Genomic DNA, 9,653 nt, shown 5'->3' with positions numbered 1-9,653 from the left:
CATCGTGATTATCTGGGCTGTGAAGATGTTTTTTGTACAGTTCTTCTGTGTATTCTTGCCATCTCTTCTTAATATCTTCTGCTTCTGTTAAGTCCATACCATTTCTGTCCTTTATTGAGCTCATGTTTGCATGAAATGTTCCTTTGGTATCTCTGATGTTCTTGATGAGATCCCTAGTCTTTCCCATTCTGTTGTTTTCCTCTATTTCTTTGCATTGACCGCTGAAGAAGGCTTTCTTATCTCTTCTTGCTATTCTTTGGAACACTGCATTCAGATGTTTATATCTTTCCTTTTCTCTTTTGCTTTTCACTTCTCCCGTCTGAAATTTCAATTTGCTAACTCTACCTTAGACACTAGTTATCCCCCTTTTCATTTTCCAAATGGGAACATTGTTTTCTTCCTTACCACTTTTTTTTTTTTCTCTATGTAGACTTCCTAAAGTAGAGGGCATTAATGGGAAATCACACAAGAGTGACAGTGTTTATCCTGGCAGGTTTGACCGATGACCCACAAATGAAAATAGTATTATTTATCTTCCTACTTCTCATCTACTTGTTAAGCATTATTGGTAACCTCACCATCATCACTCTCACTAAGGTGGATCCTCATCTCAAGACCCCCGTATATTTTTTTCTTCAGAATTGTTCCTTTTTAGAATTATTCTTTACTACTACTGCTGCTGCTGCTGCTAAGTCACTTCAGTCGTGCCCAGCTCTGTGTGACCCCATAGACGGCAGCCCACCAGGCTTCCCTGTCCCTGGGATTCTCCAAGCAAGAACCCTGGAGTGGGTTGCCATTTCCTCCTCCAATTCATGAAAGTGAAAAGTGAAAGTGAAGTCACTTACTTGTGTCCGACTCTTAGCGACCTCATGGACTGCAGCCTACCAAGCTCCTCCGTCCATGGGATTTTCCAGGCAAGAGTACTGGAGTGGGGTGCCACTGCCTTCTCTGACTACAACTACTACTACTTCATGCATCCCTAAATTTCTAATTATTATGGAAATGGAGGACAAAACTATTTCCTATAATGGTTGTATTGCACAGTTGTTTTTTAGCTTATTACTTGGAGCATTTGAATTTTACTTGCTGGCAGCTATGTCCCATGACTGCTATGTTGCCATCTGTAAGCCCCTGAATTACACAGCCATCATGAACAGTAAAATCTGCACACTTCTTATCTTCTGTTGTTGGATTGCTGGCTTTTTGATCATCTTTGTACCTCTCCTTTTAACCCTAAACCTTGCCTTTTTTGCTTCCAACATTGTTGATCATTTCATGTGTGACCCAGCTACCTTCCTGCAGATCTCCTGCTCAGACACACAGCTCACTGAGACAATGGGATTCATTTCTGCTTTGATGACTCTTGTGGTCCCATTATCAATGGTATTCACATCATGTACCTATATTGCATTAACAATTCTGAAAATCCCTTCAACTAATGACAGGAAAAAAGCTTTTTTAACATGTTCTTCTCACATGATTGTGATATTCTTTTCTAATCATAGCTGCATCCTCATGTATGTTAAACCATCAGTCAAAGAGAATCTTTTTAAAAGTGAATAGCACTACTCAATACCTCTATTGCCTCACTTTTGAGTCCTTTCATCTATAGCTTACAGAACCAACAAGTGAAAAAAGCCTTCATGAATATAATACACACAGTTGTTTCTTTTTCAAACAATTGAATATGTTATTGCATGATGTATTAAGGAAATAAATGAAGGTGTCGATAATAATAATAATAATAGTGTATATAATTGTAGTTTCCTCCCTTTTATTACATTTGACAATCATCCTTCTCTCTTTTCACCGTTATTTTTACAAAAGCCTTGTTTCAATGAAGCTAATTTTCTTCATGTTCTTCAATAGAAACTTTTTTCTCATCTCTTCCTTTTCCTCTGATTATATGAAAGTAGTTATCCCAGTTCTCAAAGTGTTTCTTTTCTCTTTGAGTTTTAGTTATCAGGAATATAAACTAGTTTTATGTAAGTTATATTTAATGTAGCAAGCAATGTAAATATTATATTACATTTGTGTTTAGGTTCAGTTCAATTCAGTTCAGTCACTCAGTCGTGTCTGACTCTTGGCGACCCCATGAACTGCAGCATGTCAGGCTTCCCTGCTGCTGCTGCTGCTGCTATGTTGCTTTAGTCGTGTCAGACTCTGTTCGACCCCATAGACGGCAGCCCACCAGGCTACCCTGTTCCTGGGATTCTCCAGGCAAGAACACTGGAGTGGCTTGCATTTCTTTCTCCAATGCATGAAAGTGAAAAGTGAAAGTGAAGTTGCCCAGTCCTGCCAGAGTTTAGCGACCCCATGGACTGCAGCCTACCAGACTCCTTCATCCATGGGATTTTCTAGGCAAAAGTACTGGAGTGGGGTGCCATTGCCTTTCCATCACCAATACCCGAGTTTACTCAAACTCATGTCCATAGTGTCGGTGATGCTATCCAACCATCTCATTCTCTGTTGTCCTTTTCTCCTCCTGCCTTCAATCTTTCCCAGCATCAGGGTCTTTTCTACTGAGTCAGCTCTTCACATCAGGTGGCCAAAGTATTGGCGTTTCAACTTCAGCGTCAGTCCTTCCAATGAATATTCAGGACTGGTTTTCTTTAGGATTGACTGGCTTGATTTCCTTGCAGTCCAAGAGACTCTCTAGAGTCTTCTCCAACACCAAAGTTCAAAAGCATCAATTCTTTGGCTCTCAGCTTTCTTTGTAGTCAAACTCTCACATCCATACCTGACTACTGAAAAAACCATAGCTTTGACTAGATGGACCTTTGTTGGCAAAGTAATGTCTCTGCTTTTTAATATGCTGTCTAGGTTGGTTGGAGAAGGCAATGGCACCCCACTCCAGTATTCTTTTTTTTTTCTTAATTTAATTTTATTTTTAAAATTTACATAATTGTATTAGTTTTGCCAAATATCAAAATGAATCCGCCACAGGTATACATGTGTTCCCCATCCTGAACCCTCCTCCCTCCTCCCTCCCCATGGAAAATCCCATGGACGGAGAAGCCTGGTAGGCTGCAGTCCATGAGGTCACTAAGAGTCGGACACGACTGAGCGACTTCACTTTCACTTTTCACTTTAATGCATCGGAGAAGGAAATGGCAACCCACTCCAGTGTTCTTGCCTGGAGAATCCCAGGGATGGCTGAGCCTGGTGGGCTGCCATCTATGGGGTCGCACAGAGTTTGACACGACTGAATCGACTTAGCAGCAGCAGCAGCTAGATTGGTCATAACTTTTCTTCCAAGGAGAAAGTGTCTCTTAATTTCATGGCTACAGTCATGATCTTCAGTGATTTTGGAGCCCCCAAAATAAAGTCTGTCACTGTTTCCATTGTTTCCCCATCTATTTGCCATGTAGTGGTGGGATCAGATGCCATAGTCTTAGTTTTTTGAGTGTTGAGTTTTAAGCCAACTTTTTCACTCTTCTCTTTCACTTTCAAGAGGCTCTTTAGTTATTTTTTGCTTTCTACCATTAAGTGTGGTGTCATCTGCATATCTGAGGTTAAATATTAACATTAATTTACATTTTGTAATACTACCAATTTATTCATGCATAATCTATTTAATGAGCTGAGAGAAACGTGTAGCAGAGATTAAACATTAATGTTATTGTTCAAATTAGGAAATATTTTAAAAAATGATTGCTATGTCACTTTCTATAGGGACTAGTTGTTTAGTTTCTATTTGAGAATTGTTAAGTTTTATAATAGTTCAATTATGAAAGAAAAGTGCATTATCTTGCTGGTTTATTTTAAAAATTAAAATTAAAAATGAAATACAATGTTTACATACCCAATAAGCACCCCCTTCAATAACTTGGGACACTTCTGAAGCTAATTGGAGACTGATTGTAAATATCTGTTAAATGAAGGAGAGCAATGCTAACAAAATGTATTCATTTCTTTAAGAGTGTCATACACATGGACATAAAAATATATGCCTATATCTCCTAACAATGAAACAAAATTAGTAGAATAAGCTGAATTTTTCCTTCCTTAAGTAATTTTGAAATTCCTATGCTTAATATTCCTATTATACCTTCATTGGTAATAATCTGGATTTTATTCATCAAAGCAATTTCTATATTTGACCAAAATTTTAAAATATGAAATATGATTAAAACATTTTCACAGAGGCTGATTCATGTCAATGTATGGCAAAAACCACCACAATGTTGTAAAGTAATTAGCCAATTAAAATAAATTAATTAATTAAAAAATTTTCACAGGTACACAGTATGTTACATGATTTTTTTGCCAGAAACATATAAGCATTAAACCATAATATATTTTTTACTTCTTTTTTACTTTAAATATGGGTCTTGATTTGAATAGTATCTAAAAGAAGAGAATAAAATGTAGTCAGTAAGAAATATACATATATTATGTAATTGATTGGATTATTTTAAAGATTTCTGTTCAGCTTGGTAATGAGGTGAACATTAAAAGACATTTAATTCATAAATAGTATTTTTGAAAGAGTAAAATAATGACATTTTCTCTTGATTATTTGTGTATCTACATTTTCCATTTTGAGAAAATAGATATAATGATCATGGAGCATTATATAACTTCTGTAAGTTTTAAGAGCACATAAGTGAAAATAATATATATATATGTTATATATATGTATGCATGTTCCATATTGAGACAGTCTAACATAGGAGAAGATTAAGAATCTCTCAATATTCTCAAGTTATGATTCTGTTATGTGTTAACCAAGATAGAGTTTGATTAAAAATACATTGCCTTCCAGTTGAGCCATTAATTTTTCATTAGAGTTCTCTGAAATGCTTCATTTCAATATTTTCAATAGTTACTTACCATAAAAGATACACTCACACTCCTAATAAGGACCTAGCATTATTGAGGTCTTCTCTTCCCAATTGCAGGCAGATTAAAATTATATTCTCAATCTTCTCTACCACTTCTAATAGTCTATGATATATCACCTCCCATTAGCACTGACCTCTGAATTCTGATTCCCCAGTAGTTTAATAGTGTTATTGTTGTTTTTAATTGTCCTGAATATGTAGCACAGCTTGTCAAATTTAGGTAGAACTTCTTAAGAGAAAGTAGGACTCTTTGTGACCCCATGGACTAGAGTCCATGGGAATTTTCCAGGCCAGAATACTGGAGTAGCTAGCCTTTCCCTTCTCCAGGGGATCTTCCCAACCCAGGGATCGAACCCAGGTCTCCTGCATTGCAGGCAGATACTTTACCAGCTGAGCAACAAACATTTAGAATATATTGGTGGTGGTTTAGTCACTAAGTCATGTCTGACTATCGCAACCCCATGGACTGTAGCCTGCCAGATTCCTCTGTCCATAGGATTCTCTGGGCAAGAATGATGGAGTGGGTTGCTATTTCCTTCTCCATGGATTCTTCCTGACCCAAGAATTGAACCCAGGTCTTCTGCATTGCAGGCAGATTCTTTATCAACTAAGCTACTAGGGAAGCTCTTTAGCATATATTACAGCTATTCTTTTAATATCATTAGAAAGTATAATTCAAAAGTCATATGCCTTGACTCTTTAAAACATTCCTATTGTAGGAGTCACACTGGAAATATTTTAAAAAATGTGTTTTGGCAAATAGGGACTATACAAAATATTTAACAGGAAAGAACTCTTAGAATATCATGATCTCAAAAGCAATTTGCTGCATGACTGTATCATATGATACTTATGCAGAAAAAAATAGTTGCTTACAAATAGGATTCTGAAAAAGTTTCTTTCTTAGCTTGTCAGTTTAATATTACTTTTCACTAGTTATCATGTGGTTTCAGTAAATACATAAAAGAAAATTGAGAACCAATGACTGGAAATAGAGTTCATTCAGCTTAGACTGACAGATTGACCGTATTGTAAATTGTTATTTTCCTGTTTCTATTTTGCAAGAGTAATAATATAGACTATGATTGAGAGGTTATCCTCTTGATCCTGCTGAATTTTTTCCTAAACATTTTAATATATTTTTTCCTCTGAAATTTCTCCTTCTAAAGAATCTCATCCCCACTGGTCTATAAATTCCTGATAACCACTGTGAAGTGAAGTGAAAGTCAGTCAGTCGTGTCCAACTCTGTGACCCCATGGAATACAGTCCATGGAATTCTCCAGGCCAGAATACTGGATTGGGTAGCTGTTCCCTTCTATGTTTCTTGTTGTCTTCTTTCATGAACCTTTATTTGTCTACTTCTAATTATTGGCTAAGTATTCCTTGGACTCTTCATACCAATTATTTTACATTGGTAATTAGCTCTTCATTGAAATTATTTCTCATTATTTTCAAACTGTAAGGTAAATATGTGTGGATATTCTTGAATCTCTTTTTATTTCTGTTATTTTCATGGCTTCTGTTCTCTGAATCTCCCTCTGGTATGATTATGAATTTTCTTTCTTTTCTTTTACTGCATACTCAAAACTGTATGCAAATGTTGAGGGCTCTGGATGATGATTAACACTACACATAAGATGTAATCTATGATTGTCCACAGTTAAGGCAGGAAATCTTAACCAAAATAACATATGAGATTATTCAAACCTGTGTTTCACATATTTTTTGAGAAATGGTGGATTCATTGTGCTTCTTAGGGAATAAGATTTCCGTGCTCGGAGCTAAACACCTAAGTTCTGACCCAGAATTTTCCACTTTGACAAAGCTTAAATGTTGAATTTTGGCTTCAGAAATGAATAGACAGCAGAAATTTCTTGAGAATCTTCATAAGTAGGTGCTTTTTTTTTTTTGTAAGTGTATTTTTTGTTAATACTACCAGTTTATTTGTGAATACATTATCTAATGAAATTAAAACTAATTGTAGCAGAGATTAACCATTATTGTTATTGCTCAAATTAGAGTATGTTTAGTTTAAAAATCATTGTCTTAAAGCATTTTCCATAGAAACTAGTTGTCAGTACCTATAAAAGAACTTTTAACATTACAAGTATTTCAATTACAGATGAAAAATGCCTTATATTGCTGGCTTATTTTATTTTTATTGAAGTATAATTGCTTTACAATTTTGTGATAATTTCTGCTGTACAAAGAAGTGAACCAACTTGTATATACATATATATACATGTATACATATATCCTCTGTTCCTTAAGCCACCATCCCACTGTCCCCATCCCACATCTCTAGCTCATCACAGGGTACCAAGTTGTGCTATAGAGTAGCTTCCCACTAGCTCTCTGTTTGACATATGGTAGTGTATATGTGTCAGTCCTCTCCCAATCCATATCACCCAGCCCTGCCTCTGGAGAAGGTAATGACACCCCACTCCAGTAATCTTGCCTGGAAAATCCCATGGATGGAGGAGCCTGGTAGGCTGCAGTCCATGGGGTTGCTAAGAGTTGGACATGACTGAGAGACTTCACTTTCAATTTTCATTTTCATGCATTGGAGAAGGAAATGGCAACCCATTCCAGTGTTCTTGCCTGGAGAATCCCGGGGACGGGGTAGCCTGGTAGGCTGCCGTCTATGGGGTCGCACAGAGTCTGGACACAACTGAAGTGACTTAGCAGCAGCAGCCCTACCTCCTCTGTGTTCACATGTCCATTCTCTATGTCTGCATCTCTATTTCTGCCCTTCAAACAGGCTCATCTGTAACATCTTTCCAGATTCCATACATACGTGTTAATATGATGTTTGTTTTTCTCTTTCTGACTTACTTTACTCTGCATGACAGAGTCTAGGTGCATTCAGGTTACTACAATGACCCAATTTTATCTTATTTTTTTATGGCTGAGTAATACAGCCATGAAATTAAAAGACGCTTACTCCTTGGAAGAAAAGTTATGACCAAGCTAGATAGCATATTTAAGAGCAGAGACATTACTTTGCCAACAAAGGTCCGTCTAGTCAAGGCTATGATTTTTTCCAGTGGTCATGTATGGATGTGAGAGTTGGACTGTGAAGAAAGCTGAGCGCTGAAGAATTGATGGTTTTGAACTGTGGTGTTGGAGAAGACTCTTGAGAGTCCCTTGGGCTGCAAGGAGATCCAACCAGTCCATTCTGAAGGAGATCAGCCCTCAGATTTCTTTGGAAGGAATGATGCTGAAGCTGAAACTCCAGTACTTTGGCCACCTCATGCGGACAGTTGATTCATTTGAAAAGACTCTGATGCTGGGAGGGATTGGGGGCAGGAGGAGAAGGGGACGACAGAGGATGAGATGGCTGGATGGCATCACTGACTCGATGGATGTGAGTCTGAGTGAACTCCAGGAGTTGGTGATGGACAGGGAGGCCTGGCGTGCTGTGATTCAAGGGGTTGCAAAGACTCAGACACACCTGAGCAACTGAACTGAACTGACACTAGGATATTTGGTAATCCTCTCTTCTAGTGTATTCCTTGTGATTTCTCTTGTAGGTCTCCTGGAAGGAGAAAAACAAACAAGCAACTGAAGAATGAGAAACCACACAGAAACAATAGAGTTTATCCTCCTGGGGCTCAGATGACTCACAGCTTCAGGTTGTGATCTTTGTTTTTCTGCTCATGACCTACATGCTCAGCATCACTGGGAACCTGACCATTATCACCCTGATCCTGCTGGATGCCCACCTCCAAACCCCCATGTATTTCTTCCTCAGAAATTTCTCCAACTTAGAAGTGTCATTCACAACTCTCAGTATATCCAAGTTCTTGGCCACCATTATTACAGGAGATAAAACCATTTCTTTTAATGATTGCATTGCTCAGTTATTTTTTCTCATTCTCTTGGGAGTCACTGAGTTTTACCTTCTGTCTGCCATGTCCTATGATCGTTACATTGCTATCTTCAATCCCCTGCATTACATGACCATCATGAATCACAGAGTCTGCACACTGCTTGTCTTCTCTTCCTGGCTAGTTTCATTCTTAATCATATTCCCTGCACTCATGTTGCTCTTAAACCTTGATTACTGTAGGTCTAATATTATTGACCATTTTGCCTGTGACTATTTTCTGTTGCTTCAACTGTCTTGTTCAGACACAAACTTTCTCGCAATGATGGGGTTTTCCTGTGCTGAGTTTACTCTAATATTCGCTTTGGCATTAATAATTCTGTCCTATACATACACCATGAGAACAATTTTAAGAATTTCTTCTACCAATCAAAGGACAAAGGCCTTTTCCACATGTTCTTCCCACATGATTGTCATCTCCATCTCTTATTGCAGCTGCATTTTTGTGTACATTAAAACCTCAGCACAGGATAGGGAGTGGCTGTAAGTGGCTTGCTTTGAGTAAGGGAGTGGCTGTGCTAAACACCTCAGTAGCCCCCATGCTGAAGCCCTACATTTACAGCCTACGGAATCAGCAAGTCAAACAAGCCTTCACGGACATGGCAAAAAAGACTATTTTTTAGAAGCAAATGAAATGATGTGTTATAATAAATTAGAGACATTTTGCAAGGAAATTTTTTTAAAAATATATAGTGAAGAATTTTAATAAGTTATTCAAATCAAAATGGCTTCCATTCCATCTTGTTTATTCTCTTTATTCCTAGGAGTTTAAAATCATATTTGTTTATACATTTCTCTTTCAATTTAAACAACTTTTCTTATGTCTTTCTGACTCCCATTCTTATGAACATTTTGTTAGTTGCAACTTCTTAAATTAAAAATTGTTTAATATAAATTCCTGTTTTGAGATTGGATG

At 37.3% G+C, this 9,653-nt stretch overlaps 2 pseudogenes; both read left to right on the top strand.

The window, feature by feature from the left end:
• The first annotated feature begins 453 nt into the window (after nt 1-453).
• Nucleotides 454-1,685, top strand: LOC109558464 (olfactory receptor 6C3-like; annotated as a pseudogene).
• A 6,734-nt stretch (nt 1,686-8,419) lies between these two features.
• Nucleotides 8,420-9,360, top strand: LOC109558766 (olfactory receptor 6C1-like; annotated as a pseudogene).
• Nucleotides 9,361-9,653: the final 293 nt, after the last annotated feature.

The sequence above is a fragment of the Bos indicus genome, chromosome 5, assembly GCF_029378745.1.
Source record: "Bos indicus isolate NIAB-ARS_2022 breed Sahiwal x Tharparkar chromosome 5, NIAB-ARS_B.indTharparkar_mat_pri_1.0, whole genome shotgun sequence".
NCBI lineage: Eukaryota > Metazoa > Chordata > Mammalia > Artiodactyla > Bovidae > Bos > Bos indicus.
Note: the sequence above shows the minus strand (reverse complement) of the source record. Positions and strands in the feature narration are given on the sequence as shown.